Source organism: Solanum dulcamara, chromosome 5 (assembly GCF_947179165.1).
Source record: "Solanum dulcamara chromosome 5, daSolDulc1.2, whole genome shotgun sequence".
Lineage (NCBI taxonomy): Eukaryota > Viridiplantae > Streptophyta > Magnoliopsida > Solanales > Solanaceae > Solanum > Solanum dulcamara.
In genome coordinates this window covers 8,265,804-8,281,015 of record NC_077241.1, presented here as the reverse complement: position 1 = coordinate 8,281,015, position 15,212 = coordinate 8,265,804, and positions in this window count along the sequence as shown.

The following is a 15,212-nucleotide window of genomic DNA, read 5'->3' as shown; positions in this document are numbered from 1 at the left end:
AGCACCAACCTCAAATGACTAGAATGATCCTCCTCTGTCTTGGAGTACACCAAGATAATATCAATGAAAACAATCACAAAAGAGTCCAGATACGTCCTAAATACCCTATTCATCAACTCCATGAATATTGCCAGAGCGTTAGTCAGCCCAAATGACATAACCAGAAACTCATAATGGCTATAACGAGTACGGAAAGAGGTCTTAGGAATGTCAGATGGTCTAATCCTCAACTGATGATACCTGGATCTCAAATCTATCTTAGAGAACAAGGCCTCTCTTTGAAACTGATCAAACAAATTATTAATACGAGGAAAAGGATATTTGTTCTTAACTGTCACCTTGTTCAACTGTCTATAATCGATGCACATCCTCATAGACCCATTTTTTTTCTTCAAAAACAGAACCAGTGTACCTCAAGGTGACACACTAGGGCAAATAAACCCCTTACTCAACAGATTCTGCAATTGATCCTTCAGCTCTGCTGGAGCCATGCGATAAGGTGGAATAGAGATGGGCTTAGTGCCCAGCTCTAAGTCAATTGCAAAATCAATATCCCTATCCAGAAGAACTCCTGGAAGATCAGTAGGAAACACATCAGCAAACTCCTTAACTACGGGAATAGACTCCATGGGAGGTGACTTAGCACTAGTATCCAAAACAAAAGCCAATAGGACATGCACCCTCTATAATCAATCTCTGAGCACGCAAATAAGAGATGACCTTACTAGGATAAGAACCACTAGTGCCCTTCCACTAGATCCTCGAAACACCCGGTATCGCTAAAGTCACAATTTTAGCATAACAATCAAGAATAGCAAGATAAGGAGAAAGTCAATCCATACCCAATATCACATCAAAGTCTACCATCCCTAATATAATCATATTTACCCAAGTGCCATACCCGGCTAAAGAAACAATACAGGATTGATACACTCGATCTAGCACTAAAGGCTTACCCATGGGTGTAGAGACATGTACAAGAACGGGCATGCGATCACAAGTCAAGTCAAATCCAGAAGAAAAATAGGTAGACACATAGGAGAACGCAGATCCAGGATCAAATAACACAGATGCAAATCGATGGCAATTCGGGATGATACCTGTAATGACCACATCAAAAGTCTCAAAGTTGGGCCTCTTTAGAAAAGCATAGCTTTGAGATCCTCTACCACTACCCGCCTGAACTCTACCCCTACCTCGTGAAACCATAGAACCACCACCAGAGGCTCCACCACCTCTACCTGTCTAAGATCTACCCCAGCCTCTAGCCGAAGGCACCGAATCTCTCTTTAGAGCCACTGAATAAGTGCACTGGGGGACCTGAGTGAGTCTGTAGTGGGCACTAGCACATAAAATGACCCAAATATCCATAACTAAAACACGACTCGGGACAAAAAACTACGACGACCTTGATGGAATATCATAACCACCTCAGCCTAAACTTTGAGACCCTCGAACTAACTGCCTACTATCATCTACTGGCATAGAAGCATGAATAGGTATTTGGCACTGAAACTGACTGTCATGCCTATGTGAACCCCTACCTCCAAAAAAAGTACCCAAAAATTGACCACTAGCATAGGCCCTCTTGGGGTACCCAAACTCCTCTCTAACCGTCAATTTCGCCTCCTTGGTGGTACTCACAATGGACTGGAAGGAAGTCCCCTCACGGGCCTACCTAAATATATAGGATTGAATAGAAAAGGCTAAACCCTTCACGAACCTGCAGACTCTCTCGCATCATCCGGGATCAACGTTGTAGTATGCCTCGACAAGTGGTAGAAATGGGCCTCATACTCAGCAACTGACATGACGCCCTGAGCCAAACTCTCAAATCTCAGTCTACTCTTCTCTCGTACACTCCATGGGATGAAGCAATCTTTAAAAGCATTAGCAAAAACTCCTTATTTAATCGGAGGGGATCCAACTGATCGGGACCTCATAAATGTCCTCCACCACTCCCTGACTGACCCACGGAGCTGGAGTGCAACAAATCGAACATCCCAAGCATCAGCCATGCTCACTACCTCTAATATCTCACGACACAATATCAAAAACTCATGTGCATCCTCGCTCTTACCATACTGGAACTGGGGTGGTTTCATCTTTTGAAATCGCTCATAAAACAGCTGATCTGCTATAGTCATAACCATATCTGGAGAAATCTGCGCATCGGCAGCTAGTGCGGGACCAATAGTGGCTGGCCCACCTGAACCTGAACCACTAGGACTTGATGTTGCTCTAGAGTCTGTACACAACTCTAGTCTGTGAACCCTGTGGCGTGCCTGCAGCACCCTCAGTGAAACTCTCCAACATACCTAGCATCCTCAATAAGGTCTCTTAAAGCAATGGCGGTGCAGGCTCTGGGAACCTGGTCCTCAGCAATCTCAACCTGTGGCTCTAGGAAGGCCTCTCTAGCACGACTTTGGGTAGGTGTCGTTCCTCGAGCATGACCTCTACCAACAACTGCTCCATGGCCTCATTCTCTCACGTGACCCCTACCTCTACCCTTAGCTGGGGTCTCAATAGCTGCCTCAGGGACTACCTTCCCTCTACCAATAGATAGATATAGATCTAGTCCTTGACTTCTGCCAATACAACACGTCACACTCAGCACTAGCGATAATGACTTGGCATAATAAGAAAGAATGAATAAAGGAAGTTTTCTAACAGTCTTCATAGCCTCTCAAAGATAAGTATAGACGTCTCCGTACCGATCCTCGAAACTCTACTTAGACTTGGTTTGTACACGTGAGACCTATTAACCTGGGGCTTTGATACCAAATTGTCATGACTTGAATCCAAGTGTGATGGCACATGTCCTTTCCCACCAGACAAGTCAGCCTAAAACCTAATATTTCGATAAATAAAGCAAAAACGGTCTAAATAAGTAAATGTAAACCAAAAATGAAAGTCTTTCAACTTAATACCCCAAAGATTGGTTGTCACATGGAGGTCGAGCATAATGATCCCTCTATACAAAAATAAAGGGGATATCCAGAGTTGCAACAACTATAGAGGTATTAAGCTACTAAGCCATACTATGAAACTGTGGGAAAGAGTGGTAGAGATGAGGGTGAGGAGAGACGTGTCTATTTCAGAGAACCAGTTTGGATTTATGCCGGGACGCTCAACTACAGAAGCCATCCATCTTATGAGGAGACTGGTGGAGCAGCATAGGGAGAGGAAGAGGGACTTGCATATGGTATTCATCGACCTAGAAAAGGCTTATGATAAAGTCCCAAGAGAAATACTATGGACATGTTTGAAGGCTAAAGGTGTACCTATGGCATACATTAGGGTGATCAAGGACATGTACGAGGGATCCAAAACCAGGGTAAGGACAGTAGGAGGGGACTCAGAGCACTTCCCAGTGGTGATGGGGTTGCATCAAGGATCAGCTCTTAGTCCTTTTTTATTTGCCTTGGTGATAGATGGATTGACGCGACAAATTCAAGGTGCGGTGCCATGGTGTATGCTTTTCGCGGATGACATAGTCCTGATCGATGAGACTCGCCACGGAGTTAACGCTAAGCTGGAGGATTGGAGACATACCTTGGAGTCTAAAGGGTTTAAGTTGAGTAGGACAAAGACAGAGTACTTAGAGTGCAAGTTCAGTGAGACACCTCAGGAGGTTGATGTTGAAGTTAGGCTTGGTGCTCAGGTCATCCAAAAGAGAAGTAGTTGCAAGTATCTTGGGTCTATCATGCAAGGCAGCGGGGAGATTGACGATGATGTCACACATCGTATTGGGGTAGGGTGGATGAAATGGAGGCTCGCTTCCGGAGTGCTATGTGACAAGAATGTGCCACCAAAACTTAAGGGCAAGTTCTACAAAGTGGTGGTTAGACCGGCTATGCTGTATGGGGCGGAGTGTTGGCCAGTTAAGACTTCTCACATTCAAAAGATGAAAGTTGCTGAGATGAGAATGCTGAGATGGATGTGTGGGCACACCAGGAGCGACAGGATTAGAAATGAGGCTATTCGGGACAAGGTAGGAGTGGCCTCGGTGGAAGACAAGATGCGGGAAATACGACTGAGATGGTATGGACATGTGAAGAGGAGAGACACAGATGCCCCAGTGCGGAGGTGTGAGAGGCTGGCCATGGATGGTTACAGAAGAGGTAGGGGTAGGCCGAAGAAGTATTGGGGAGAGGTGATTAGACAGGACATGACGCAGTTACAGCTTACGGAGGACATGACCTTAGATAGGAGGGTGTGGAGGACCCACATTAGGATAGAAGGCTAGTTCATAGTCTCGTTATTCTTCTCTATTCATAGGTGTAGTAGTGCATTACGATCTCTTGCGCTTTGACTTCTGATTTCTGTTATTTCTGTTATTATTTATTACTTTCTATGCTTTGATTACTCAATTTTACCTGTGACGCTTTCATTATTTATTTAATCGTTATTTGTTATTAGTCTTTATTTATTTGTATTTATTTGTCATCTATTCGTTATTTGTTTGTTGTTTTTTTTCTCATAAAGCTTTTAATTTTCTATTCTTATCTAACATTTTTTTATGCATTTATGCTTTTACTGAGCCGAGGGTCTCCAGGAAACAGCCGTCCTACCTTGGTAGGAGTAAGGTCTGCGTACATTCTACCCTCCCCAGACCCCATGTTGTGGGATTTCACTGGGTTGTTGTTGTTGTTGTTGTATGTACAAGTCGTTAAATAATGAAACTAAAATAAAAGTACAAGTCTCAATATGTCTTCAACTCTCAAATAGAGTAAAGCATAAAAATATAGAATGTACGAGAGTTTGCTAGATATCAATAGCTATCTCTCTCAACTCCCAAATGCCGCGAATAATCAAAAAGAGACGGTGATCAAAGTCTGGGCTCAGAACCTACACAAGTGTTGAAGTAAGGGTGAGTACCAAACAACACGGTACTCAGCAAGCTAAATAGAAAAATTAAGTAAATCTAATAGAATGCACGAACTCCTTTTCCAACCCAACCAAACTTTTAGACTACAACCTGCACGAAAATCAACCAACCAAATAATACATACTATACAGTTCAATAAGGTTCAGATTACAGCTCAATATCACAATATGTATCGTACAAATACTCACAAGTCACAAATAGACATCAAACTATCAATACAGATATGCAGAATATGTGTATACACACTCAATGATCATGCATGTGTGCAATTACCGGCAAAGACCTCGACATAATAAACGCTGACTAAAAATGACCTCGATCTCATAGTCTCTATCGAAAATAACCTCGATCTCATAATCTCTGACCAAAAATGACCTCAGTTCTACAACCTCGCTAGAAATGACCTCGGTCATATAATCACACCAAAAATGACCTCGACCATATAATCTTATCGGAAATGACCTCGTCCATATAATCTCCCATCGAAAATGACCTCAACCATATAATCTCCCATCGAAAATAACCTCAACCATATCATATCTCTGACTGGAAGTGACCTTGATCTCACAATCAAAAACCTCTCCTCACAGTGTTTCAAAACTAATGCAACAGCATGCTCACATATGTAATGAGGAATAATCAATTTAGACAAACTGTAATCACAATTAGACTATCAAATATTTCATCAAATACACATAAATATCTAGATTACGGAATGTAATATTCAATACTCGATAATATCATACATCGTCTTTCATTAACTCCGTCTATTCATTTTAGTTTAGTTTGTATCACAATCAAACCCATAACCTCATCTCCATTACGCCCCAACACATATACAACAGGATATTCGAGAATTTTAAGACATTCATGGAGTTTTAAGCGTCCACTTGCCTTAGCCAAGACTCGATCAAACAATCCACGTGTGCCTTTCCCTTCCGATTATACTCCAAATCTTCACAATTTATTCAAGTATTGATTCATAATCAGAACCCAACTCCGAACGATACTAAAAATGTAAAATTCGACGAAAAAGGGTCAAAGACTCAAAATTTGACTTCATAAAATAAGGGTTTTAATTCGGAAATTTTTGGATGAAGTTGCTCCTCTTAGTCTTACGAACTCAATAGCGAAAAACATTTTAAAAATCAAGCCCTAATCAAGTCACAATCACCAATTTTAAGAATTCTCAAAGTTCTTGAAAAAAGGTCATTTTCATCCATTGAAATTCCCAAATACATGTTTAAATCATCAATTAATCATTGGAAAATGACGAAGTAGAGTCAAAATAACTTACCCAATGAAATCCCATGAGAAATCCTTCTCTAAATCACCCCTACTGAGCTCCAAAGTTCAAAAATGGAGAAAATAGCATAAACTCCGGCCAAAACCCCTCTCTGATGTCGCTTAAGCGATTGGGGGTTCGCTTAAGCTTGGTCTCTTTCGTGACCCCCGCGCACTCGCTAAAGCGACTGCTTAGTTGCTTTCACGACCCTTCACAAAATTCAGACCTTCTCTTTCGCGAAGGGGTTCCCGCTTAAGTGAGTGTTGCGATCGTGACCTACCCCCTCGTGATCACTAGGTCTGCAGTAGGCACAATACACTAGAAAATCTTTCAAGTCTCAAAGTGTCCGAATTGACCCTCGGGATTCATTTGGGATCTCGTATAGACAAACCATATATGCAACCCTAATAAACTTGACGTTCTAAACTCAACGAAACCATCAGAATTTGATTTTGAGGCATTCTTGATCCGAAAACCAAAAAGTCGCAACTAAACCAACATATAACTACACATCCCTTTTTACCATATTTTTTTATTTTTCCTACTATTTCAAAAAATATCAAAAATCCATTCTTGTGATCCCATCATCCCCTTTTCCAGATACATCAATTCAAAATATCATACCCATGATTTCCTTTCTTTTTTCACTCCACAAATCTCTTCACAGTTACATCCATTAATCTATTTTTTAATTTTAAATATTTTCTCTTTCCAATTAATGATTTCATGTTATTCAAGGGGTAAATTTCTTTCCATCACTTAAATTTTTATTTTTTTTTAGTTTTTTCATCTTAAAAAATTAATGATAAATATAGATGAAGGTCGATTTTTGTTGTTCATCTTTTTGTGATACATATAGGTTCACATTTTTAATGTATCTAACTGTTTTTGTTTCTTAAAGTAATGTATAATGCCTTCGTTTCAATATTATGTTACATTACATTTGAATTATATTTTTGAGATGGATAAATTTATCATAATACATTACTATTTATTTACCTTGTTTGAATCGTTAAGTGCATTATTTCTACTAGATACATTAAATAGGTAATTATTGCCATAAGATGTTATATTTAAGATAGAGACATTACTGGTAGTTGTTATGTATCAAATACATTTATTATAAATTCAAATTTATGTATCATGTCCAGAATTCATATGTATCAGAAAAAGATTAACAACAAAAAATCAAAAAATCCAACCAGCTGTTCTATCAATGTTGTGTCATATACATAACTATGAATATGATACAAATTGTTGTTGTTATAAAAACACTAATGTTTATATATCAACAATTATATTTAATAATATCTACAGATACACAACCTTCTAGTTGAATAAGTTAAGATGTATGTATTTGATAGTAAAAAATAACAAAATTTGTAATAGTTATGTATCAAATAAATAACTATGAACATGATACATACTAATTTGTATTTTAATAAATTAAGGTTATGTATCAAAACTAATATTTGAACACAATATATTATGCATGATAAAAATATAATGTATCATAATATTGAAACGAAGTCATACTACATTAATTTAAGAAAGAAAACCAACTAGATACATTAAAAATATGAACCTATATGTATCACAAAAGATAAACAACAAAAGATAGAAAAAAAATCAACAATCTGATTTGTTGAAAACAAAAAAAGTGATGACAAAATCCTTCTACACATTCTTCTTTGCTCTGTACCAACTCTCGTAACTTTTTTTCACTTTTAACAATGGTTCCATCCATTAATCTTGACTCAAAGTCCTTACCGGAGCCACCACCAACTCCCGTATTTTAACCAATAACAATTCTGTCACTTTTGTATCGTTCATACCTCACCTCACTTTTTTAGATTTCAGAATATCTCAATAAAATTGACAGGTTCATGTTGTATAAGTACAATTTGTCGACAATTTTGATTCAAAAATTGAGAGTTTTTTTTGGAAGAATGGGAATTAGAATTTTGAATTTTGAATTATACTAGCATGTTTCAATTTGCCAGGGATTGAATCCTATTGCCAATAAAAAATTTTCATAATTTATGCTTTCTTTATGTAACACCCTCCAAAATTCTTCACTAGGATTCAGACCCTTCTTCGTATATGTGTAGGATCGAACCCGGCTATTGTGAAGTGTATGCATGAGTTAGGATGAGTTCCCAAGGAATGGAAGAGTGTTAGAGGTGATGTGGGGTCACAAAGGATCTTTAGAACCAAGCTAAGTCCAAAGAATTCGTCTTGTCTAAGTTTTAGAATGAGTCGGTAGAAGGGGTCGACTTCTAGCGACCATATCTTTTGAAATATGACGATTTGGGTGGCCCATGACCTATTAAATTAAAGGTCTTCGACTCTTCTTTCCATCGCCGCCAAGATTGTAATTTTTAGAGTTCGAAGTCAAAAGTTATAACTCTCCTATGACGGACTAGTACTGTAGGAATTTCAGGCCTAGGTGGCAACTGCTCGGAACCTGGGCTTGGCGCCGCAGTGGCGCGACGTTCCACTATCGCGTCAGGAACAAGCCTCAGTAGTTTGGTCCCTGGCGCGGTGCGCCACTACGAGATGTGTAAGGTTTTTAAGCCTATTTTTCAGAATCCAGAAAATATAGGCTTGGCGCTGTAAGGGCGTGACGCGCCACTATCGCGCCATAAAACAACCTCAGTAGTTTGGTCCTTGGCGTGATGCGCCACTATCAGATGTGCAGGTTTTAAGCCTATATTCGACTTGGCGCCGCAGTGGCGCAACGCGCCACTATCGCGCCAAGAGTGTTTTAGCCCCTTTTTCCAGATTTTTGAAGAAAGGTCAAATTGGGCATTTTCCAAATTATATATACACACTGGCCTTGGACCATTTTTTAGTTTCTCTCTCTCTAAAAGCCTTAGAAATTCCCTCTCTTCTCCTTCAAATCTTTCTCCAACAAGGATTGCCTTCAAGAACTTCAAAGATTCAAGCCTTTCATTGAAGACCTAACATCAAGGTTTCTTCAAAGTATTCACTAAGGTATGTAAGGCTACTCAAAGCATGGGTTGAGTCCACCCATGTGCCCTACATCTTCTTTGAGATTGATTGTTCATAAGAATGACGTTTATTGATAGAGTTAGGTCCATATAGGTCATTTTCATCTATTACCCTAATTTTTATTATGTTGATGTTGTGGAGTTAAGAAAGTGATGTGCTACATGTTGGTATGAGTTGATTGAGATGAGAGGTCGAACATATATTGTTAATTTCTTAACTATGTTGATTATTATAAAGAATGTTAATTTCTTAAACATGTTGCTTATCTTGAATTGTTGATTTAAAACCTTGAAGTTGTGATGAGTCCCAAAAGATTTGTTAAATGAATAGAGGAACGATTGGATAGGTTTGTATGTTGTTATAAATGCATATTTAATCTACTCTTGAAAGATATGATTGGGATTGATCAGATAGTATGATTGGGAGAGGTTTGATTGTGATAGAGTTGATGAGTTGACAAGGTTCTAAATGAGACTTGTCGATATGATTTGATTGAGTTGATTGGATGGAGTTTTATGAGCATTGAGTCTTGGGAGGAGTATCGAGTACCGAATTGGGTGAGAGTAAGTAATAACTCGAATTTAATAACTACGTCGCCAAACATAGGAGGGGATTGAACCGTTAAAGTCGGATGTTTCGCCAAAATTTTTGTCCTGACATTATAGGACTTGGTTGGATTGGATCCATGATTGGTTGATTCGTTCATACCCTGGCAAAGTATGAACGGACGCGGTAACAACGTCGGTTTGTTGTACTATCACTGGCTCATAAGTGATGGTTGTCGGATAAGAGAAACTCTCATATAGGTCTGGATAGTACTCTGAGTTGGATTGGGTTGAATTGTATGTGATTGGTCCCGTCTAAACCATATTCTTGTTTAGACTTAGGACACTTGATTGAGTAGTTCTTCTTTCTGAGTTGAGTTTCCGAATTGGTTTGATTCTTTCTGATGTGTTTCATTCGACCATTTTACATACTCGTACATTCCATGTACTGACGCCATTTGGCCTGCATCATTTCATGATGTAGAGACAGGTACTCGAGATCATCAACCGGCACACCGTTGAAGATCTCATTACTTCCAGCTAGTTGGTGAGTCCTCCCTGTTCCGGAGAATACCGAGTTTTATCTTTGTAGTTGTGATTTGCTTTGTTCTTTTGTTTTGATTGTTGGTAGCCATAGACTTGTCATGGGCACCTCCTAGATTGTTGATAGAGGCTTCATAGACTAGAGTGTGGAAGTGTTGGATTGTCCGTTTTGACTAGCTTTATCCTAGCTGATTTTTGATTTGATAGTTGTTTGGCCTTTGGCCTTATATTATGGTTAGTAGTCCATAATAGAGTCTTCCGCTGATAGAATGTGATTGAATGAAAGTGTGACTGGACCAAGTGGTTCGCTTGAAGGCCAGAAATGGCTTTCGAGTGTCGACCACGCCTAGGATACCCTCCCGGGGCGTGACACTTTATTTACTTTTTTCCTTTTAAAACGTAACAAAATATTCAATTAACAAATCTTCCATTAATTTTCTTTTTTTACCACAACAGCATTAAATGCATCACTATATAACAGGGAAGATGACTTATGTATCCGAGTTTCTCAAAAAATAAGGAATTTTTGTAATTTGAAAAAGAATAGGGATATGATGTAATTGATTCTTAACGCTATGGGATTTATGTAAGTTATACAAATCTCAACTTTTCAAGAAAACTACAAAACCGAAATCAGATATCAATCAAATATGACCCGGGAAAACTATCGAAAGGGATAAAATAGTCTTTTTACGAAAATTTTCAAAAATAACCTTGAAGTTCATTACAATTATGGTCATATCCTTATTTCTTCCCGAATTTTACTTCTTCATATGCATTTGTTTCTCCAGCTGCAACATCTAAATTCATTCCATTAGTACTTGTTCTTGACCATGAAATCATTCTGGACATTGGCATTAATTGTGACCTCCTTATTTTTTTTCTCATCTTTTTTATTTGTGCTTCTTTATTATATAATCAACGCATAATAAAAAATTAAAATTAAGAATATAAGAAGGTTGGATGTGAAAGAACACATAAAAACATATTAAGATATCTAATAAAGAACACGATTATAGTGAGAGATGAAAAGTTGGTTAATTGAATTTAAAATTATTTCGGGTTATTAAAAAAAGAAAGATGAAGAGAAAATGATCAAAAGGAGTTTCATATTTTTAAATTTTTTTATTTCTCACTTACACAAATTTTAATAGGAAAAATTACCAAATTACACACCTTATATTCCTATATTTTTAATTATTCCTTACCATTTGTAAAAAAATCAAAAATCCATCTTCTGATACATATGAATGATGCTGATACATCGTGATTTGATACATAAGTCTTTTTCATGATACATCGTTAGTTGATACAAACCAAACACACAATGTATGAGTAAAACATAAGTTTTAATGCTATTTTTGTTGTGTTCATGATATATTAGGTGTAAGCTAATTCATAAGTTTTATTGATATTACAATGTTTGGTTTGTATCAACTAGCGATGTATCATGAAAAGGACTTATGTATTAAATCGCGATGTATCAGCTTCATTCATATGTATCAGAAATCTTGGGGAAAAAAAGAATTCGGGTAATTACCAAAAAAGTCAGGATAAATTGTAATTGAGCTTTTTCACTATGGAATTTTGGAAAAATTACCTATTTAATATTCTCAAGTCTTAATATGATTAACAAAAAAGATATTAAATTAATAGTGCATAAAACAAATATATTATAGAATACGATAAACTATATATAGATATTATCACACAATATATTCAATTTATAGAAAATATGAAAATAATCAATATAGTTGGGAAGTGGGAGTATGAATAGAATAAATAACTTAGGAAGAGTGTTCCTTCAAGAATAAGCACATCGACGTTAAATGTTTGTATTTTCTTGATATGTTTTGTGATTGTTTGAGTTTAAATATTGTTGAACAAGTCTCTTGATCTCTCCTCTCATGCACGTTATCAAGGTTAATTATAACTTGTAACTACTACTATTATTAATTTCCTTTTCCTAGAATTCTCTGATTTAAATTTTAAATGTTGAAACCGTTGCTATTGAAATGTCATAACAACATCTAAAATAAGTATAAATTTTAAAAGGGTATGTCATCCGAAGAGTTTTTGTTGTAAATGTCCTTCATTAGTAAAATATTTATTTATAATAAATTAAGTTATTTATTTTTACAATAAAATAATTAATTTAAATAAGAAAAAAAGAAGAAAAAAGAAGAAAAAAGATAAAGAGCCCGTTTGGATGGGCTTAAAAAAAGTAGCTTTTATGTATGAAGTGCTTTTAGAACTTTGAAGTGCTGAAAGTTATTTTTATAAATAAGCAGTTGAGTGTTTGGATAAAAGTGCTTATGATGTGAATTTTAGGGTTAAAAGAATAAAAAAAGGTAGTTTGAGAATTTAGTTAAAATATAAGGGATATAAAAGTAATTTCCATGGTCAAAGAAAATGACTTTAAGCACTTTGGAAAAAAAGTTAGGAATCCTAACTTTTCATTTTTGACTGACTTTAAGAACTTTATGGCTTAAAGTCAGCATTAGGCAAACACGTCCAAAAGCTAAAAAGGGGCTTTAAGTTGGTTTTGACCAACTTAAAGTCAATCCAAACGGGCTCAAATACGATCTTTGGCCATTGAGAGGTGTCACATCACTTCTTTTTTAGTTAGCTTTATATATATATATATATATATATATATATATATATATATATATTAATTCGATATTGAGTAATTTAAAAAAAACAACTCAAATTAGACTCTAACAAGAAAAACAAGTTTAAAAAGATTAGAACTTCAAGAAATTCAAGAACAAAAAAAATCAATAGCAAATTTAATACTTTGGAAAGAAACAAACCTTATATAATCTAAAACATAATTACACAAATTTATAAAAAAATGTAATATCTAAATTATAAAAAGGGTTTTAGGTTGGGGGTGGGCAACGAGGTGGGGGTTAGGGATGGTGTAGGAATGGAAAGAGGCACGTGGACCCACTATTCAAAGGAAGTCACTGGCTGAGGTGCGACTTGTAAGTCGCATCCTGTCATGAGACTTCCTTTACTGACGGACGGACGTCAACTGACTAAGGGAAAATCGCACGTCAGGGTGTGTTTTTACCCTTTTAGTTTCAAACTAAAATTAATCGTCATTTTAAAATTTTTGTTAAAAAAATTACTCTTTTGACTCCGAGCTCTCATTTATTGGCCAAAGACAAAGATACACGTAGATTTTATGCATTTGATCATTTTTTGGTTATATTTTTTAGTACGATTTCATAAATAATTCGGATTTTTAGGTTCAATTGTAGTCTGTAAAAGTGCTTATATCAGATTAATATAACTTATCATAGTTATTAGGTGATTTAATAAAATAAAATTCATACTTAATTAATTATATATATAAACAAAAGATCTTGAAATTGACTGGTCGATTTGAGTTTGGTATTTTGCTTGGAATGGAAAGATGAGAATTATTTTATTTTGAAAAAAATTATGTTCGAATCATGTATAATTAGTAATTAAGTAGTTTCATTTTTTTGCACTTCATATGCCGCCACATAAAATAACATGAAAAGAAGAAAATTGTCATAAAACAAAGATAATATAGAAAGAACTATGTAATTATTAATTAACTAAAACTAGTAATAGGAAGAGAAGATAAATATTAGGAAAATAATGTTTTCCTCTTTTTTTCCATTTCTTTTGGTATGTCTCCTATGGATTACGGCTTATAAGTCAAAAATTCTAAGTTAAAAATTTTAATTTATAATTTTTGGCTTATTTTTAATTTACAAAATAAGTGTTTAAAAACACTTTTTTAATTTTTTTTCAAATACTATTAAAAATTAATTTAACTTAAAAATACCTAAAATAAATCAATTCAAACAGGATCTAAGTTACAAATTGCAAGTACAAGTTATATTGTCACTTTAAGCGGACAACTTAAACTTAACAAAATAGGCTTTTGCCTTAGGCCTCCAAATTTGGAGGGTCCATTTTCTAGTAGTAATAAGGGGTCGTTTGGTAGTTAGTAAAGAGGTACCTTATTTGTGTATTAATTTATATATAAATTATACTTTTTCTTCGTTATATATTAGAAGGGGAGCCTTGGAGTAACTGGTAAAGTTGTTGTCATGTGACCAGAAGGTGGGTTCAAGTCTTGGAAACAGCCTCTGGCAGAAATGCAAGGTAAGGTTGCGTACAATAAACCTTTATGGTTAGGCCCTTTCCCGGACCCCGCGCATAGCGGGATCTTTAGTACATCAGGTTGCCCTTTTTTTCATTACTAAAGATAGTTATCACATATTACATGATCACTTATTAAATCTAGATAGAATTAATTAAATTTTTTTCATTTTACACCTACAATTTATATGGCCTTTGGAATTTAAACAATTCCCAATACTATTATTCCTATACTCTATGTATATTTTTTCTAACTTACTTTTATATGCATTAATATGAACAAATGAAAAAATAGTAAAGTTGATCAATCTATTAATAATTTCTTAATTAGTGTGTAAATTAGAAAATGTCCATTTAATATGGACGGAGTACAACATTTGGTAGCTAGATAGGAAGTAAGTTATTTTCTGCATAAAATTAATATGATGTTTGATTTTCAATTTAGAAATTTGCATAACTAATACATGTATAAGTTATGAGATAATTGATGAATTATTTTATGCGGGGTAGAAGGTGAAATAGTTTATACCTGTATTATTAATACATGCATAAATAATACCTACATAACTAATAGAAGCATTACTAATACTTGCATAATTCTAACCAGCTACCAAGCGACTCTATTGTATTAGTAGAAATCAATTATAAAAAAAATTATTAACAATTTTGTATCTCAAAAAAGCAAGGAGAATAGACTCCAAATAAAAACATATATATTCTTTTGAATTTAAGGCCTCTCATTAAATTTTGGCCTGAAGTCACTAATATACTTGAGACGCCCCTAATT